The sequence below is a fragment of the Rhipicephalus microplus genome, unplaced genomic scaffold (genome assembly GCF_043290135.1).
Source record: "Rhipicephalus microplus isolate Deutch F79 unplaced genomic scaffold, USDA_Rmic scaffold_13, whole genome shotgun sequence".
Classification (NCBI taxonomy): Eukaryota; Metazoa; Arthropoda; class Arachnida; order Ixodida; family Ixodidae; genus Rhipicephalus; species Rhipicephalus microplus.
Genome location: NW_027464586.1, coordinates 43,406,353 through 43,425,558, shown reverse-complemented (window position 1 = coordinate 43,425,558; position 19,206 = coordinate 43,406,353).

Below are 19,206 nucleotides of genomic sequence, written 5' to 3'. Positions count from 1 at the left end.
CCCGGTGGTGGTGTGGCGCTTTTTTTTCTTTGGGCTGATAGCTCTGAAGAAATGTTGTGATGGTGGTGAGAGCGGAGCACGACTGTCTCCGTGGCGCCAGTGGCTAGCGCGATCGGCTGTTAACCAAAAGGTTGGAAGTTCGAGCCCACCCGGTGGTGGTGCGGCGTTTCTTTTTCTTTGGGCTGATAGCTCTGAAGAAATGTTCTGACGGTGGTAAGAGTGAAGCACGACTGTCTCCGTGGCGCAATTGGCTAGTGCGATCGGCCGTTAACCGAAAGGTTGGAGGCTCGAGCCCACCCGGTGGTGGTGCGGCGCTTTTTTTCTTTGGGCTGATAGCTCTGAAGAAATGTTCTGACAGTGGTGAGAGTGGAGCACCACTGTCTCCGTGGCGCAATTGGCTAGCGCGTTCGGCCGTTAACCGAAAGGCAGGAGTTTCGAGCCCACCCGGTGGTGGTGTGGCGCTTTTTTTTCTTTGGGCTGATAGCTCTGAAGAAATGTTCTGACGGTGGTGAGAGCGGAGCACGACTGTTTCCGTGGTGCCATTGGCTAGCGCGATCGGCTGTTAACCGAGAGGTTGGAGGTTCGAGCCCACCCGGTGTTGGTGCGGCGTTTCTTTTTCTTTGGGCTGATAGCTCTGAAGAAATGTTCTGGCTGTGGTGAGAGTGGAGCACGACTGCCTCCGTGGCCCAATTGGCTCGCGCGATCGGCTGTTAACCGAAAGGTTGGAGGTTCGAGCCCACCCGGTGGTGGTGCGGCGCTTTTTCTTCTTTGGGCTGATAGCTCTGAAGAAATGTTCTGACGGTGGTGAGAGTGGAGCACGACTGTCTCCGTGGCGCAATTGGCTAGCGCGTTCGCTGTTAACCTAAAGGTTGAAGGTTCGAGCCCACCCGGTGGCGGTGCGGCGCTTTTTTTTCTTTGAGCTGATAGTCTGAAGAAATATCCTGACGGTGGTGAGAGTGGAGCACGACTGTCTCCGTGGCGCAATTGTGTGGCACGATGGGCTGTTAACCGAAAAATTGGAGGTTCGAACTCACCCGGTGGTGGTGCGGCGCTTTTTTTCCTTTGGCCTGACAGCTCCGAAGAAATGTTCTAACGGTGGTGAGAGTGGAGCAGGAGTGTCTCCGTGGCGCAATTGGCTAGCGCGATCGGTTGTTAACCGAAAGATTGGAGTTTCGAGCCCACCTGTGGACGGTGTGTCGCTTTTTTTTTTGCTTTGCGCTGATGGCGTTGAAGGTATGTTCTGATGGTGGTGAGAGTGAAGCACGACTGTCTACGTGGCGCAATTGGCTAGCGCGATCGGCTGTTAACAGAAAGGTTGGAATTTCGAGCCCTCCCAGGAGTGGTGTGTTGCTCTTTTCTTTGCGCTGATAGCTTTGAAGATATGTTCTGATGGTGGTGAGAGTGGCGCACGACTGTCTCCGTGGCGCAATTGGCTAGTGCGATCGGCTGTTAACCGAAAGGCTGGAGGTTCGAGCCCACCCAGTGGAGGTGCGGCGCTTTTTTTTCTTTGGGCTGATAGCTCTGAAGAAATGTTCTGACGGAGGTGGGAGTGCTGCACTATACTGTCTCCGTGGCGTAATTGCCTAGCGCGATCGGCTGTTAACCGAAAGGTTGGAATTTCGAGCCCTCCCGGGAGTGGTGTGTTGCTTTTATCTTTGCGCTGATAGCTTTGAAGGTATGTTCTGATGGTGGTGAGAGTGAAGCACGACTGTCTCCGTGGCGCAATTGGCTAGCGCGATCGGCCGTTAACCGAAAGGTTGGAGGCTCGAGCCCACCCGGTGGTGGTGCAGCGCCTTTTTTTCTTTGGGCTGATAGCCCTGAAGAAATGTTCTGACAGTGGTGAGAGTGGAGCACCACTGTCTCCGTGGCGCAATTGGCTAGCGCGTTCGGCCTTTAATTGAAAGGCAGGAGGTTCGAGCCCACCCGGTGTTGGTGTGGCGCTTTTTTTTCTTTGGGCTGATAGCTCTGAAGAAATGTTCTGACAGTGGTGAGAGTGGAGCACCACTGTCTCCGTGGTGCCATTGGCTAGCGCGATCGGCTGTTAACCGAGAGGTTGGAGGTTCGAGCCCACCCGGTGTTGGTGCGGCGTTTCTTTTTCTTTGGGCTGATAGCTCTGAAGAAATGTTCTGGCTGTGGTGAGAGTGGAGCACGACTGCCTCCGTGGCCCAATTGGCTCGCGCGATCGGCTGTTAACCGAAAGGTTGGAGGTTCGAGCCCACCCGGTGGTGGTGCGGCGCTTTTTCTTCTTTGGGCTGATAGCTCTGAAGAAATGTTCTGACGGTGGTGAGAGTGGAGCACGACTGTCTCCGTGGCGCAATTGGCTAGCGCGTTCGCTGTTAACCTAAAGGTTGAAGGTTCGAGCCCACCCGGTGGCGGTGCGGCGCTTTTTTTTCTTTGAGCTGATAGTCTGAAGAAATATCCTGACGGTGGTGAGAGTGGAGCACGACTGTCTCCGTGGCGCAATTGTGTGGCACGATGGGCTGTTAACCGAAAAATTGGAGGTTCGAACTCACCCGGTGGTGGTGCGGCGCTTTTTTTCCTTTGGCCTGACAGCTCCGAAGAAATGTTCTAACGGTGGTGAGAGTGGAGCAGGAGTGTCTCCGTGGCGCAATTGGCTAGCGCGATCGGTTGTTAACCGAAAGATTGGAGTTTCGAGCCCACCTGTGGACGGTGTGTCGCTTTTTTTTTGCTTTGCGCTGATGGCGTTGAAGGTATGTTCTGATGGTGGTGAGAGTGAAGCACGACTGTCTCCGTGGCGCAATTGGCTAGCGCGATCGGCTGTTAACCGAAAGGTTGGAATTTCGAGCCCTCCCGGGAGTGGTGTGTTGCTCTTTTCTTTGCGTTGATAGCTTTGAAGATATGTTCTGATGGTGGTGAGAGTGGCGCACGACTGTCTCCGTGGCGCAATTGGCTAGTGCGATCGGCTGTTAACCGAAAGGCTGGAGGTTCGAGCCCACCCAGTGGAGGTGCGGCGCTTTTTTTTTTCTTTGGGCTGATAGCTCTGAAGAAATGTTCTGACGGAGGTGGGAGTGCTGCTCTATACTGTCTCCGTGGAGTAATTGCCTAGCGCGATCGGCTGTTAACCGAAAGGTTGGAATTTCGAGCCCTCCCGGGAGTGGTGTGTTGCTTTTATCTTTGCGCTGATAGCTTTGAAGGTATGTTCTGATGGTGGTGAGAGTGAAGCACGACTGTCTCCGTGGCGCAATTGGCTAGCGCGATCGGCCGTTAACCGAAAGGTTGGAGGCTCGAGCCCACCCGGTGGTGGTGCGGCGCCTTTTTTTCTTTGGGCTGATAGCCCTGAAGAAATGTTCTGACAGTGGTGAGAGTGCAGCACCACTGTCTCCGTGGCGCAATTGGCTAGCGCGTTCGGCCGTTAATTGAAAGGCAGGAGGTTCGAGCCCACCCGGTGTTGGTGTGGCGCTTTTTTTTCTTTGGGCTGATAGCTCTGAAGAAATGTTCTTACTGTGGTGACAGTGGAGCACGACTGCCTCCGTGGCCCAATTGGCTAGCGCGATCGGCTGTTAACCGAAAGGTTGGAGGTTCGAGCTCACCCGGTGGTGGTGCGGCGCTTTTTCTTCTTTGAGCTGATAGCTCTGAAGAAATGTTCTGACGGTGGTGGGAGGGCTGCTCTATACTGTCTCCGTGGCGCAATTGCCTAGCGCGATCGGCTGTTTACCGAAAGGTTGGAATTTCGAGCCCTCCCGGGAGTGGTGTGTTGCTTTTTTCTTTGCGCTGATAGCTTTGAAGATGTGTTCTGATGGTGGTGAGAGTGGAGCACGACTGTCTCCGTGACGCAATTGGCTAGCGCATTCGGCCGTAAACCGAAAGGCTGGAGGTTCGAGCCCACCCGGTGGTGGTGTGGCGCTTTTTTTTCTTTGGGCTGATAGCTCTGAAGAAATGTTCTGATGGTGGTGAGAGCGGAGCACGACTGTCTCCGTGGCGCCAGTGGCTAGCGCGATCGGTTTAACCAAAAGGTGAGAAGTTCGAGCCCACCCGGTGGTGGTGCGGCGTTTCTTTTTCTTTGGGCTGATAGCTCTGAAGAAATGTTCTGACGGCGGTAAGAGTGAAGCACGACTGTCTCCGTGGCGCAATTGGCTAGCGCGATCGGCCGTTAACCGAAAGGTTGGAGGCTCGATCCCACCCGGTGGTGGTGCGGCGCTTTTTTCTCTTTGGGCTGATAGCTCTTAAGAAATGTTCTGACAGTGGTGAGAGTGGAGCACCACTGTCTCCGTGGCGCAATTGGCTAGCGCCTTCGACCGTTAACCGAAAGTCAGGAGGTTCGAGCCCACCCGGTGGTGGTGCGGCGCTTTTTTTCCTTTGGCCTGACAGCTCCGAAGAAATGTTCTAACGGTGGTGAGAGTGGAGCACGACTGTCTCCGTGGCGCAATGGGCTAGCGCATCCGGCTGTTAACCGAAAGTTTGGAGGTTCGAGCCCACCCGGTGGTGGTGCGGCGCTTTTTTTTCTTTGGGCTGATAGCTCTGAAGAAATATCCTGACGGAGGTGGGAGTGCTGCGCTACTGTCTCCGTGGCGCAATTGGCTAGCGCGATCGGCTGTTAACCGAAAGGTTGTAGTTTCGAGCCTTCCCGGGAGTGGTGTGTTGCTCTTTTCTTTGCGCTGATAGCTTTGGAGATATGTTCTGATGGTGGTGAGAGTGGAGCACGACTGTCTCCGTGGCGCAATTGGCTAGCGCGATCGGCTGTTAACCGAAAGGCTGGAGATTCGAGCCCACCCGGTGGAGGTGCGGCGCTTTTTTTTTCTTTGGGCTGATAGCTCTGAAGAAATGTTCTGACGGAGGTGAGTGTGCTGCTCTATACTGTCTCCGTGGCGCAATTGCCTAGCGCGATCGGCTGTTAACCGAAAGGTTGGAATTTCGAGCCCTCCCGGGAGTGGTGTGTTGCTTTTTTCATTGCGCTGATAGCTTTGAAGATATGTTCTGATGGTGGTGAGAGTGGAGCACGACTGTCTGCGTGGCGCAATTGGCTCGCGCGTTCGGCCGTTAACCGAAAGGCTGTAGGTTCGAGCACACCCGGTGGTGGTGTGGCGCTTTTTTTTCTTTGGGCTGATAGCTCTGAAGAAATGTTGTGATGGTGGTGAGAGCGGAGCACGACTGTCTCCGTGGCGCCAGTGGCTAGCGCGATCGGCTGTTAACCAAAAGGTTGGAAGTTCGAGCCCACCCGGTGGTGGTGCGGCGTTTCTTTTTCTTTGGGCTGATAGCTCTAAAGAAATGTTCTGACGGTGGTAAGAGTGAAGCACGACTGTCTCCGTGGCGCAATTGGCTAGTGCGATAAGCCGTTAACCGAAAGGTTGGAGGCTCGAGCCCACCCGGTGGTGGTGCGGCGCTTTTTTTTCTTTGGGCTGATAGCTCTGAAGAAATGTTCTGACAGTGGTGAGAGTGGAGCACCACTGTCTCCGTGGCGCAATTGGCTAGCGCGTTCGGCCGTTAACCGAAAGGCAGGAGTTTCGAGCCCACCCGGTGGTGGTGTGGCGCTTTTTTTTCTTTGGGCTGATAGCTCTGAAGAATTGTTCTGACGGTGGTGAGAGCGGAGCACGACTGTCTCCGTGGCGCCATTGGCTAGCGCGATCGGCTGTTAACCGAGAGGTTGGAAGTTCGAGCCCACCCGGTGTTGGTGCGGCGTTTCTTTTTCTTTGGGCTGATAGCTCTGAAGAAATGTTCTGACTGTGGTGAGAGTGGAGCACGACTGCCTCCGTGGCCCAATTGGCTAGCGCGATCAGCTGTTAACCGAAAGGTTGGAGGTTCGAGCCCACCCGGTGGTGGTGCGGCGCTTTTTCTTCTTTGAGCTGATAGCTCTGAAGAAATGTTCTGACGGTGGTGAGAGTGGAGCACAACTGTCTCCGTGGCGCAATTGGCTCGCGCGTTCGCTGTTAACCTGAAGGTTAGAGGGTCGAGCCCACCCGGTGGCGGTGCGTTGCTTTTTTTTCTTTGGGCTGATAGTCTGAAGAAATATCCTGACGGTGGTGAGAGTGGAGCACGACTGTCTCCGTGGCGCAATTGTGTGGCACGATGGGCTGTTAACCGAAAAATTGGAGGTTCGAGCTCACCCGGTGGTGGTGCGCCGCTTTTTTTCCTTTGGCCTGACAGCTCCGAAGAAATGTTCTAACGGTGGTGAGAGTGGAGCAGGAGTGTCTCCGTGGCGCAATTGGCTAGCGCGATCGGTTGTTAACCGAAAGATTGGAGTTTCGAGCCCACCTGTGGACGGTGTGTCGCTTTTTTTTTGCTTTGCGCTGATGGCGTTGAAGGTATGTTCTGATGGTGGTGAGAGTGAAGCACGACTGTCTCCGTGGTGCAATTGGCTAGCGCGATCGGCTGTTAACCGAAAGGTTGGAATTTCGAGCCCTCCCAGGAGTGGTGTGTTGCTTTTTTCTTTGCGCTGATAACTTTGAAGATATGTTCTGATGGTGGTGAGAGTGGCGCACGACTGTCTCCGTGGCGCAATTGGCTAGTGCCATCGGCTGTTAACCGAAAGGCTGGAGGTTCGAGCCCACCCAGTGGAGGTGCGGCGCTTTTTTTTTCTTTGGGCTGATAGCTCTGAAGATATGTTCTGATGGTGGGGATATTGAAGCGTGACTGTCTCCGTGGCGCTATTGGCTAGCGCAATCGGCTGTTAACCGAAAGGTTGGAGGTTCGAGCTCACCCGGTGGTGGTGCGGCGCTTTTTTTCCTTTGGCCTGACAGCTCCGAAGAAATGTTCTAACGGTGGTGAGAGTGGAGCAGGAGTGTCTCCGTGGCGCAATCGGCTAGCGCGATCGGTTGTTAACCGAAAGATTGCAGTTTCGAGCCCACCTGTGGACGATGTGTCGCTTTTTTTTGCTTTGCGCTGATGGCGTTTAAGGTATGTTCTGATGGTGGTGAGAGTGGAGCACGACTGTCTCCGTGGCGCAATTGGGTGGCACGATGGGCTGTTAACCGAAAGGTTGGAGGTTCGAGCCCACTCGGGGGAAGTGCGGCGCTTTTTTTCCTTTGGGCTGATAGCTCTGAGGAAATGTTCTGACGGTGGTGAGAGTGGAGCACGACTGTCTCCGTGGCGCAATTGGCTAGCGCGTTCGGCCGTTAACCGAAAGGCTGGAGGTTCGAGCCCACCCGGTGGTGGTGTGGCGCTTTTTTTTCTTTGGGCTGATAGCTCTGAAGAAATAATCTGACGGTGGTGAGAGCGGAACACGACTGTCTCCGTGGCGCCATTGGCTAGCGCGATCGGCTGTTAACCGAGAGGTTGGAGGTTCGAGCCCACCCGGTGGTGGTGTGGCGCTTTTTTTTCTTTGGGCTGATAGCTCTGAAGAAATAATCTGACGGTGGTGAGAGTGGAGCACGACTGCCTCCGTGGCCCAATTGGCTCGCGCGATCGGCTGTTAACCGAAAGGTTGGAGGTTCGAGCCCACCCGGTGGTGGTGCGGCGCTTTTTCTTCTTTGGGCTGATAGCTCTGAAGAAATGTTCTGACGGTGGTGAGAGTGGAGCACGACTGTCTCCGTGGCGCAATTGGCTAGCGCGTTCGCTGTTAACCTAAAGGTTGAAGGTTCGAGCCCACCCGGTGGCGGTGCGGCGCTTTTTTTTCTTTGAGCTGATAGTCTGAAGAAATATCCTGTCGGTGGTGAGAGTGGAGCACGACTGTCTCCGTGGCGCAATTGTGTGGCACGATGGGCTGTTAACCGAAAAATTGGAGGTTCGAACTCACCCGGTGGTGGTGCGGCGCTTTTTTTCCTTTGGCCTGACAGCTCCGAAGAAATGTTCTAACGGTGGTGAGAGTGGAGCAGGAGTGTCTCCGTGGCGCAATTGGCTAGCGCGATCGGTTGTTAACCGAAAGATTGGAGTTTCGAGCCCACCTGTGGACGGTGTGCCGCTTTTTTTTTGCTTTGCGCTGATGGCGTTGAAGGTATGTTCTGATGGTGGTGAGAGTGAAGCACGACTGTCTCCGTGGCGCAATTGGCTAGCGCGATCGGCTGTTAACCGAAAGGTTGGAATTTCGAGCCCTCCCAGGAGTGGTGTGTTGCTCTTTTCTTTGCGTTGATAGCTTTGAAGATATGTTCTGATGGTGGTGAGAGTGGCGCACGACTGTCTCCGTGGCGCAATTGGCTAGTGCGATCGGCTGTTAACCGAAAGGCTGGAGGTTCGAGCCCACCCAGTGGAGGTGCGGCGCTTTTTTTTTTCTTTGGGCTGATAGCTCTGAAGAAATGTTCTGACGGAGGTGGGAGTGCTGCTCTATACTGTCTCCGTGGCGTAATTGCCTAGCGCGATCGGCTGTTAACCGAAAGGTTGGAATTTCGAGCCCTCCCGGGAGTGGTGTGTTGCTTTTATCTTTGCGCTGATAGCTTTGAAGGTATGTTCTGATGGTGGTGAGAGTGAAGCACGACTGTCTCCGTGGCGCAATTGGCTAGCGCGATCGGCCGTTAACCGAAAGGTTGGAGGCTCGAGCCCACCCGGTGGTGGTGCGGCGCCTTTTTTTCTTTGGGCTGATAGCCCTGAAGAAATGTTCTGACAGTGGTGAGAGTGCAGCACCACTGTCTCCGTGGCGCAATTGGCTAGCGCCTTCGGCCGTTAATTGAAAGGCAGGAGGTTCGAGCCCACCCGGTGTTGGTGTGGCGCTTTTTTTTCTTTGGGCTGATAGCTCTGAAGAAATGTTCTTACTGTGGTGACAGTGGAGCACGACTGCCTCCGTGGCCCAATTGGCTAGCGCGATCGGCTGTTAACCGAAAGGTTGGAGGTTCGAGCTCACCCGGTGGTGGTGCGGCGCTTTTTCTTCTTTGAGCTGATAGCTCTGAAGAAATGTTCTGACGGTGGTGGGAGGGCTGCTCTATACTGTCTCCGTGGCGCAATTGCCTAGCGCGATCGGCTGTTTACCGAAAGGTTGGAATTTCGAGCCCTCCCGGGAGTGGTGTGTTGCTTTTTTCTTTGCGCTGATAGCTTTGAAGATGTGTTCTGATGGTGGTGAGAGTGGAGCACGACTGTCTCCGTGACGCAATTGGCTAGCGCGTTCGGCCGTAAACCGAAAGGCTGGAGGTTCGAGCCCACCCGGTGGTGGTGTGGCGCTTTTTTTTCTTTGGGCTGATAGCTCTGAAGAAATGTTCTGATGGTGGTGAGAGCGGAGCACGACTGTCTCCGTGGCGCCAGTGGCTAGCGCGATCGGTTTAACCAAAAGGTGAGAAGTTCGAGCCCACCCGGTGGTGGTGCGGCGTTTCTTTTTCTTTGGGCTGATAGCTCTGAAGAAATGTTCTGACGGCGGTAAGAGTGAAGCACGACTGTCTCCGTGGCGCAATTGGCTAGCGCGATCGGCCGTTAACCGAAAGGTTGGAGGCTCGATCCCACCCGGTGGTGGTGCGGCGCTTTTTTCTCTTTGGGCTGATAGCTCTTAAGAAATGTTCTGACAGTGGTGAGAGTGGAGCACCACTGTCTCCGTGGCGCAATTGGCTAGCGCCTTCGACCGTTAACCGAAAGTCAGGAGGTTCGAGCCCACCCGGTGGTGGTGCGGCGCTTTTTTTCCTTTGGCCTGACAGCTCCGAAGAAATGTTCTAACGGTGGTGAGAGTGGAGCACGACTGTCTCCGTGGCGCAATGGGCTAGCGCATCCGGCTGTTAACCGAAAGTTTGGAGGTTCGAGCCCACCCGGTGGTGGTGCGGCGCTTTTTTTTCTTTGGGCTGATAGCTCTGAAGAAATATCCTGACGGAGGTGGGAGTGCTGCGCTACTGTCTCCGTGGCGCAATTGGCTAGCGCGATCGGCTGTTAACCGAAAGGTTGTAGTTTCGAGCCTTCCCGGGAGTGGTGTGTTGCTCTTTTCTTTGCGCTGATAGCTTTGGAGATATGTTCTGATGGTGGTGAGAGTGGAGCACGACTGTCTCCGTGGCGCAATTGGCTAGCGCGATCGGCTGTTAACCGAAAGGCTGGAGATTCGAGCCCACCCGGTGGAGGTGCGGCGCTTTTTTTTTCTTTGGGCTGATAGCTCTGAAGAAATGTTCTGACGGAGGTGAGTGTGCTGCTCTATACTGTCTCCGTGGCGCAATTGCCTAGCGCGATCGGCTGTTAACCGAAAGGTTGGAATTTCGAGCCCTCCCGGGAGTGGTGTGTTGCTTTTTTCATTGCGCTGATAGCTTTGAAGATATGTTCTGATGGTGGTGAGAGTGGAGCACGACTGTCTGCGTGGCGCAATTGGCTCGCGCGTTCGGCCGTTAACCGAAAGGCTGTAGGTTCGAGCACACCCGGTGGTGGTGTGGCGCTTTTTTTTCTTTGGGCTGATAGCTCTGAAGAAATGTTGTGATGGTGGTGAGAGCGGAGCACGACTGTCTCCGTGGCGCCAGTGGCTAGCGCGATCGGCTGTTAACCAAAAGGTTGGAAGTTCGAGCCCACCCGGTGGTGGTGCGGCGTTTCTTTTTCTTTGGGCTGATAGCTCTGAAGAAATGTTCTGACGGTGGTAAGAGTGAAGCACGACTGTCTCCGTGGCGCAATTGGCTAGTGCGATAAGCCGTTAACCGAAAGGTTGGAGGCTCGAGCCCACCCGGTGGTGGTGCGGCGCTTTTTTTTCTTTGGGCTGATAGCTCTGAAGAAATGTTCTGACAGTGGTGAGAGTGGAGCACCACTGTCTCCGTGGCGCAATTGGCTAGCGCGTTCGGCCGTTAACCGAAAGGCAGGAGTTTCGAGCCCACCCGGTGGTGGTGTGGCGCTTTTTTTTCTTTGGGCTGATAGCTCTGAAGAATTGTTCTGACGGTGGTGAGAGCGGAGCACGACTGTCTCCGTGGCGCCATTGGCTAGCGCGATCGGCTGTTAACCGAGAGGTTGGAAGTTCGAGCCCACCCGGTGTTGGTGCGGCGTTTCTTTTTCTTTGGGCTGATAGCTCTGAAGAAATGTTCTGACTGTGGTGAGAGTGGAGCACGACTGCCTCCGTGGCCCAATTGGCTAGCGCGATCAGCTGTTAACCGAAAGGTTGGAGGTTCGAGCCCACCCGGTGGTGGTGCGGCGCTTTTTCTTCTTTGAGCTGATAGCTCTGAAGAAATGTTCTGACGGTGGTGAGAGTGGAGCACAACTGTCTCCGTGGCGCAATTGGCTCGCGCGTTCGCTGTTAACCTGAAGGTTAGAGGGTCGAGCCCACCCGGTGGCGGTGCGTTGCTTTTTTTTCTTTGGGCTGATAGTCTGAAGAAATATCCTGACGGTGGTGAGAGTGGAGCACGACTGTCTCCGTGGCGCAATTGTGTGGCACGATGGGCTGTTAACCGAAAAATTGGAGGTTCGAGCTCACCCGGTGGTGGTGCGCCGCTTTTTTTCCTTTGGCCTGACAGCTCCGAAGAAATGTTCTAACGGTGGTGAGAGTGGAGCAGGAGTGTCTCCGTGGCGCAATTGGCTAGCGCGATCGGTTGTTAACCGAAAGATTGGAGTTTCGAGCCCACCTGTGGACGGTGTGTCGCTTTTTTTTTGCTTTGCGCTGATGGCGTTGAAGGTATGTTCTGATGGTGGTGAGAGTGAAGCACGACTGTCTCCGTGGTGCAATTGGCTAGCGCGATCGGCTGTTAACCGAAAGGTTGGAATTTCGAGCCCTCCCAGGAGTGGTGTGTTGCTTTTTTCTTTGCGCTGATAACTTTGAAGATATGTTCTGATGGTGGTGAGAGTGGCGCACGACTGTCTCCGTGGCGCAATTGGCTAGTGCCATCGGCTGTTAACCGAAAGGCTGGAGGTTCGAGCCCACCCAGTGGAGGTGCGGCGCTTTTTTTTTCTTTGGGCTGATAGCTCTGAAGATATGTTCTGATGGTGGGGATATTGAAGCGTGACTGTCTCCGTGGCGCTATTGGCTAGCGCAATCGGCTGTTAACCGAAAGGTTGGAGGTTCGAGCTCACCCGGTGGTGGTGCGGCGCTTTTTTTCCTTTGGCCTGACAGCTCCGAAGAAATGTTCTAACGGTGGTGAGAGTGGAGCAGGAGTGTCTCCGTGGCGCAATCGGCTAGCGCGATCGGTTGTTAACCGAAAGATTGCAGTTTCGAGCCCACCTGTGGACGATGTGTCGCTTTTTTTTGCTTTGCGCTGATGGCGTTTAAGGTATGTTCTGATGGTGGTGAGAGTGGAGCACGACTGTCTCCGTGGCGCAATTGGGTGGCACGATGGGCTGTTAACCGAAAGGTTGGAGGTTCGAGCCCACTCGGGGGAAGTGCGGCGCTTTTTTTCCTTTGGGCTGATAGCTCTGAGGAAATGTTCTGACGGTGGTGAGAGTGGAGCACGACTGTCTCCGTGGCGCAATTGGCTAGCGCGTTCGGCCGTTAACCGAAAGGCTGGAGGTTCGAGCCCACCCGGTGGTGGTGTGGCGCTTTTTTTTCTTTGGGCTGATAGCTCTGAAGAAATAATCTGACGGTGGTGAGAGCGGAACACGACTGTCTCCGTGGCGCCATTGGCTAGCGCGATCGGCTGTTAACCGAGAGGTTGGAGGTTCGAGCCAACCCGGTGGTGGTGCGGCGTTTTTTTTTCTTTGGGCTGATAGCTCTGAAGAAATGTTCTTACTGTGGTGACAGTGGAGCACGACTGCCTCCGTGGCCCAATTGGCTACCGCGATCGGCTGTTAACCGAAAGGTTGGAGGTTCGAGCTCACCCGGTGGTGGTGCGGCGCTTTTTCTTCTTTGAGCTGATAGCTCTGAAGAAATGTTCTGACGGTGGTGGGAGGGCTGCTCTATACTGTCTCTGTGGCGCAATTGCCTAGCGCGATCGGCTGTTTACCGAAAGGTTGGAGTTTCGAGCCCTCCCGGGAGTGGTGTGTTGCTTTTTTCTTTGCGCTGATAGCTTTGAAGATATGTTCTGATGGTGGTGAGAGTGGACCACGACTGTCTCCGTGGCCCAATTGGCTAGCGCGATCGGCTGTTAACCGAAAGGTTGGAGGTTCGAGCTCACCCGGTGGTGGTGCGGCGCTTTTTCTTCTTTGAGCTGATAGCTCTGAAGAAATGTTCTGACGGTGGTGGGAGTGCTGCTCTATACTGTCTCCGTGGCGCAATTGCCTAGCGCGATCGGCTGTTTACCGAAAGGTTGGAATTTCGAGCCCTCCCGGGAGTGGTGTGTTGCTTTTTTCTTTGCGCTGATAGCTTTGAAGATATGTTCTGATGGTGGTGAGAGTGGAGCACGACTGTCTCCGTGACGCAATTGGCTAGCGCGTTCGGCCGTTAACCGAAAGGCTGGAGGTTCGAGTCCACCCGGTGGTGGTGTGGCGCTTTTTTTTCTTTGGGCTGATAGCTCTGAAGAAATGTTCTGATGGTGGTGAGAGTGGAGCACGACTGTCTCCGTGGCGCCAGTGGCTAGCGCGATCGGTTTAACAAAAAGGTGGGAAGTTCGAGCCCACCCGGTGGTGGTGCGGCGTTTCTTTTTCTTTGGGCTGATAGCTCTGAAGAAATGTTCTGACGGTGGTAAGAGTGAAGCACGACTGTCTCCGTGGCGCAATTGGCTAGCGCGATCGGCCGTTAACCGAAAGGTTGGAGGCCCGAGCCCACCCGGTGGTGGTGCGGCGCTTTTTTCTTTTTGGGCTGATAGCTCTTAAGAAATGTTCTGACAGTGGTGAGAGTGGAGCACCACTGTCTCCGTGGCGCAATTGGCTAGCGCCTTCGACCGTTAACCGAAAGTCAGGAGGTTCGAGCCCACCCGGTGGTGGTGCGGCGCTTTTTTTCCTTTGGCCTGACAGCTCCGAAGAAATGTTCTAACGGTGGTGAGAGTGGAGCACGACTGTCTCCGTGGTGCAATGGGCTAGCGCATCCGGCTGTTAACCGAAAGTTTGGAGGTTCGAGCCCACCCGGTGGTGGTGCGGCGCTTTTTTTTTCTTTGGGCTGATAGCTCTGAAGAAATATCCTGACGGAGGTGGGAGTGCTGCGCTACTGTCTCCGTGGCGCAATTGGCTAGCGCGATCGGCTGTTAACCGAAAGGTTGTAGTTTCGAGCCTTCCCGGGAGTGGTGTGTTGCTTTTTTCTTTGCGCTGATAGCTTTGAAGATATGTTCTGATGGTGGTGAGAGTGGAGCACGACTGTCTGCGTGGCGCAATTGGCTCGCGCGTTCGGCCGTTAACCGAAAGGCTGTAGGTTCGAGCACACCCGGTGGTGGTGTGGCGCTTTTTTTTCTTTGGGCTGATAGCTCTGAAGAAATGTTGTGATGGTGGTGAGAGCGGAGCACGACTGTCTCCGTGGCGCCAGTGGCTAGCGCGATCGGCTGTTATCAAAAGGTTGGAAGTTCGAGCCCACCCGGTGGTGGTGCGGCTTTCGGTTGTTAACCGAAAGATTGGAGTTTCGAGCCCACCTGTGGACGGTGTGTCGCTTTTTTTTTGCTTTGCGCTGATGGCGTTGAAGGTATGTTCTGATGGTGGTGAGAGTGAAGCACGACTGTCTACGTGGCGCAATTGGCTAGCGCGATCGGCTGTTAACCGAAAGGTTGGAATTTCGAGCCCTCCCAGGAGTGGTGTGTTGCTCTTTTCTTTGCGCTGATAGCTTTGAAGATATGTTCTGATGGTGGTGAGAGTGGCGCACGACTGTCTCCGTGGCGCAATTGGCTAGTGCGATCGGCTGTTAACCGAAAGGCTGGAGGTTCGAGCCCACCCAGTGGAGGTGCGGCGCTTTTTTTTTCTTTGGGCTGATAGCTCTGAAGAAATGTTCTGACGGAGGTGGGAGTGCTGCTCTATACTGTCTCCGTGGCGTAATTGCCTAGCGCGATCGGCTGTTAACCGAAAGGTTGGAATTTCGAGCCCTCCCGGGAGTGGTGTGTTGCTTTTATCTTTGCGCTGATAGCTTTGAAGGTATGTTCTGATGGTGGTGAGAGTGAAGCACGACTGTCTCCGTGGCGCAATTGGCTAGCGCGATCGGCCGTTAACCGAAAGGTTGGAGGCTCGAGCCCACCCGGTGGTGGTGCGGCGCCTTTTTTTCTTCGGGCTGATAGCCCTGAAGAAATGTTCTGACAGTGGTGAGAGTGGAGCACCACTGTCTCCGTGGCGCAATTGGCTAGCGCGTTCGGCCGTTAATTGAAAGGCAGGAGGTTCGAGCCCACCCGGTGTTGGTGTGGCGCTTTTTTTTCTTTGGGCTGATAGCTCTGAAGAAATGTTCTGACAGTGGTGAGAGTGGAGCACCACTGTCTCCGTGGCGGAATTGGCTAGCGCGTTCGGCCGTTAACCGAAAGGCAGGAGTTTCGAGCCCACCCGGTGGTGGTGTGGCGCTTTTTTTTCTTTGGGCTGATAGCTCTGAAGAAATGTTCTGACGGTGGTGAGAGCGGAGCACGACTGTCTCCGTGGTGCCATTGGCTAGCGCGATCGGCTGTTAACCGAGAGGTTGGAGGTTCGAGCCCACCCGGTGTTGGTGCGGCGTTTCTTTTTCTTTGGGCTGATAGCTCTGAAGAAATGTTCTGGCTGTGGTGAGAGTGGAGCACGACTGCCTCCGTGGCCCAATTGGCTCGCGCGATCGGCTGTTAACCGAAAGGTTGGAGGTTCGAGCCCACCCGGTGGTGGTGCGGCGCTTTTTCTTCTTTGGGCTGATAGCTCTGAAGAAATGTTCTGACGGTGGTGAGAGTGGAGCACGACTGTCTCCGTGGCGCAATTGGCTAGCGCGTTCGCTGTTAACCTAAAGGTTGAAGGTTCGAGCCCACCCGGTGGCGGTGCGGCGCTTTTTTTTCTTTGAGCTGATAGTCTGAAGAAATATCCTGACGGTGGTGAGAGTGGAGCACGACTGTCTCCGTGGCGCAATTGTGTGGCACGATGGGCTGTTAACCGAAAAATTGGAGGTTCGAACTCACCCGGTGGTGGTGCGGCGCTTTTTTCCTTTGGCCTGACAGCTCCGAAGAAATGTTCTAACGGTGGTGAGAGTGGAGCAGGAGTGTCTCCGTGGCGCAATTGGCTAGCGCGATCGGTTGTTAACCGAAAGATTGGAGTTTCGAGCCCACCTGTGGACGGTGTGTCGCTTTTTTTTGCTTTGCGCTGATGGCGTTGAAGGTATGTTCTGATGGTGGTGAGAGTGAAGCACGACTGTCTCCGTGGCGCAATTGGCTAGCGCGATCGGCTGTTAACCGAAAGGTTGGAATTTCGAGCCCTCCCAGGAGTGGTGTGTTGCTCTTTTCTTTGCGTTGATAGCTTTGAAGATATGTTCTGATGGTGGTGAGAGTGGCGCACGACTGTCTCCGTGGCGCAATTGGCTAGTGCGATCGGCTGTTAACCGAAAGGCTGGAGGTTCGAGCCCACCCAGTGGAGGTGCGGCGCTTTTTTTTTTCTTTGGGCTGATAGCTCTGAAGAAATGTTCTGACGGAGGTGGGAGTGCTGCTCTATACTGTCTCCGTGGCGTAATTGCCTAGCGCGATCGGCTGTTAACCGAAAGGTTGGAATTTCGAGCCCTCCCGGGAGTGGTGTGTTGCTTTTATCTTTGCGCTGATAGCTTTGAAGGTATGTTCTGATGGTGGTGAGAGTGAAGCACGACTGTCTCCGTGGCGCAATTGGCTAGCGCGATCGGCCGTTAACCGAAAGGTTGGAGGCTCGAGCCCACCCGGTGGTGGTGCGGCGCCTTTTTTCTTTGGGCTGATAGCCCTGAAGAAATGTTCTGACAGTGGTGAGAGTGCAGCACCACTGTCTCCGTGGCGCAATTGGCTAGCGCGTTCGGCCGTTAATTGAAAGGCAGGAGGTTCGAGCCCACCCGGTGTTGGTGTGGCGCTTTTTTTTCTTTGGGCTGATAGCTCTGAAGAAATGTTCTTACTGTGGTGACAGTGGAGCACGACTGCCTCCGTGGCCCAATTGGCTAGCGCGATCGGCTGTTAACCGAAAGGTTGGAGGTTCGAGCTCACCCGGTGGTGGTGCGGCGCTTTTTCTTCTTTGAGCTGATAGCTCTGAAGAAATGTTCTGACGGTGGTGGGAGGGCTGCTCTATACTGTCTCCGTGGCGCAATTGCCTAGCGCGATCGGCTGTTTACCGAAAGGTTGGAATTTCGAGCCCTCCCGGGAGTGGTGTGTTGCTTTTTTCTTTGCGCTGATAGCTTTGAAGATGTGTTCTGATGGTGGTGAGAGTGGAGCACGACTGTCTCCGTGACGCAATTGGCTAGCGCGTTCGGCCGTTAACCGAAAGGCTGGAGGTTCGAGCCCACCCGGTGGTGGTGTGGCGCTTTTTTTCTTTGGGCTGATAGCTCTGAAGAAATGTTCTGATGGTGGTGAGAGCGGAGCACGACTGTCTCCGTGGCGCCAGTGGCTAGCGCGATCGGTTTAACCAAAAGGTGAGAAGTTCGAGCCCACCCGGTGGTGGTGCGGCGTTTCTTTTTCTTTGGGCTGATAGCTCTGAAGAAATGTTCTGACGGCGGTAAGAGTGAAGCACGACTGTCTCCGTGGCGCAATTGGCTAGCGCGATCGGCCGTTAACCGAAAGGTTGGAGGCTCGATCCCACCCGGTGGTGGTGCGGCGCTTTTTTCTCTTTGGGCTGATAGCTCTTAAGAAATGTTCTGACAGTGGTGAGAGTGGAGCACCACTGTCTCCGTGGCGCAATTGGCTAGCGCCTTCGACCGTTAACCGAAAGTCAGGAGGTTCGAGCCCACCCGGTGGTGGTGCGGCGCTTTTTTTCCTTTGGCCTGACAGCTCCGAAGAAATGTTCTAACGGTGGTGAGAGTGGAGCACGACTGTCTCCGTGGCGCAATGGGCTAGCGCATCCGGCTGTTAACCGAAAGTTTGGAGGTTCGAGCCCACCCGGTGGTGGTGCGGCGCTTTTTTTTCTTTGGGCTGATAGCTCTGAAGAAATATCCTGACGGAGGTGGGAGTGCTGCGCTACTGTCTCCGTGGCGCAATTGGCTAGCGCGATCGGCTGTTAACCGAAAGGTTGTAGTTTCGAGCCTTCCCGGGAGTGGTGTGTTGCTCTTTTCTTTGCGCTGATAGCTTTGGAGATATGTTCTGATGGTGGTGAGAGTGGAGCACGACTGTCTCCGTGGCGCAATTGGCTAGCGCGATCGGCTGTTAACCGAAAGGCTGGAGATTCGAGCCCACCCGGTGGAGGTGCGGCGCTTTTTTTTTCTTTGGGCTGATAGCTCTGAAGAAATGTTCTGACGGAGGTGAGTGTGCTGCTCTATACTGTCTCCGTGGCGCAATTGCCTAGCGCGATCGGCTGTTAACCGAAAGGTTGGAATTTCGAGCCCTCCCGGGAGTGGTGTGTTGCTTTTTTCATTGCGCTGATAGCTTTGAAGATATGTTCTGATGGTGGTGAGAGTGGAGCACGACTGTCTGCGTGGCGCAATTGGCTCGCGCGTTCGGCCGTTAACCGAAAGGCTGTAGGTTCGAGCACACCCGGTGGTGGTGTGGCGCTTTTTTTTCTTTGGGCTGATAGCTCTGAAGAAATGTTGTGATGGTGGTGAGAGCGGAGCACGACTGTCTCCGTGGCGCCAGTGGCTAGCGTGATCGGCTGTTAACCAAAAGGTTGGAAGTTCGAGCCCACCCGGTGGTGGTGCGGCGTTTCTTTTTCTTTGGGCTGATAGCTCTGAAGAAATGTTCTGACGGTGGTAAGAGTGAAGCACGACTGTCTCCGTGGCGCAATTGGCTAGTGCGATAAGCCGTTAACCGAAAGGTTGGAGGCTCGAGCCCACCCGGTGGTGGTGCGGCGCTTTTTTTTTCTTTGGGCTGATAGCTCTGAAGAAATGTTCTGACAGTGGTGAGAGTGGAGCACCACTGTCTCCGTGGCGCAATTGGCTAGCGCGTTCGGCCGTTAACCGAAAGGCAGGAGTTTCGAGCCCACCCGGTGGTGGTGTGGCGCTTTTTTTTCTTTGGGCTGATAGCTCTGAAGAATTGTTCTGACGGTGATGAGAGCGGAGCACGACTGTCTCCGTGGCGCCATTGGCTAGCGCGATCGGCTGTTAACCGAGAGGTTGGAAGTTCGAGCCCACCCGGTGTTGGTGCGGCGTTTCTTTTTCTTTGGGCTGATAGCTCTGAAGAAATGTTCTGACTGTGGTGAGAGTGGAGCACGACTGCCTCCGTGGCCCAATTGGCTAGCGCGATCAGCTGTTAACCGAAAGGTTGGAGGTTCGAGCCCACCCGGTGGTGGTGCGGCGCTTTTTCTTCTTTGAGCTGATAGCTCTGAAGAAATGTTCTGACGGTGGTGAGAGTGGAGCACAACTGTCTCCGTGGCGCAATTGGCTCGCGCGTTCGCTGTTAACCTGAAGGTTAGAGGGTCGAGCCCACCCGGTGGCGGTGCGTTGCTTTTTTTTCTTTGGGCTGATAGTCTGAAGAAATATCCTGACGGTGGTGAGAGTGGAGC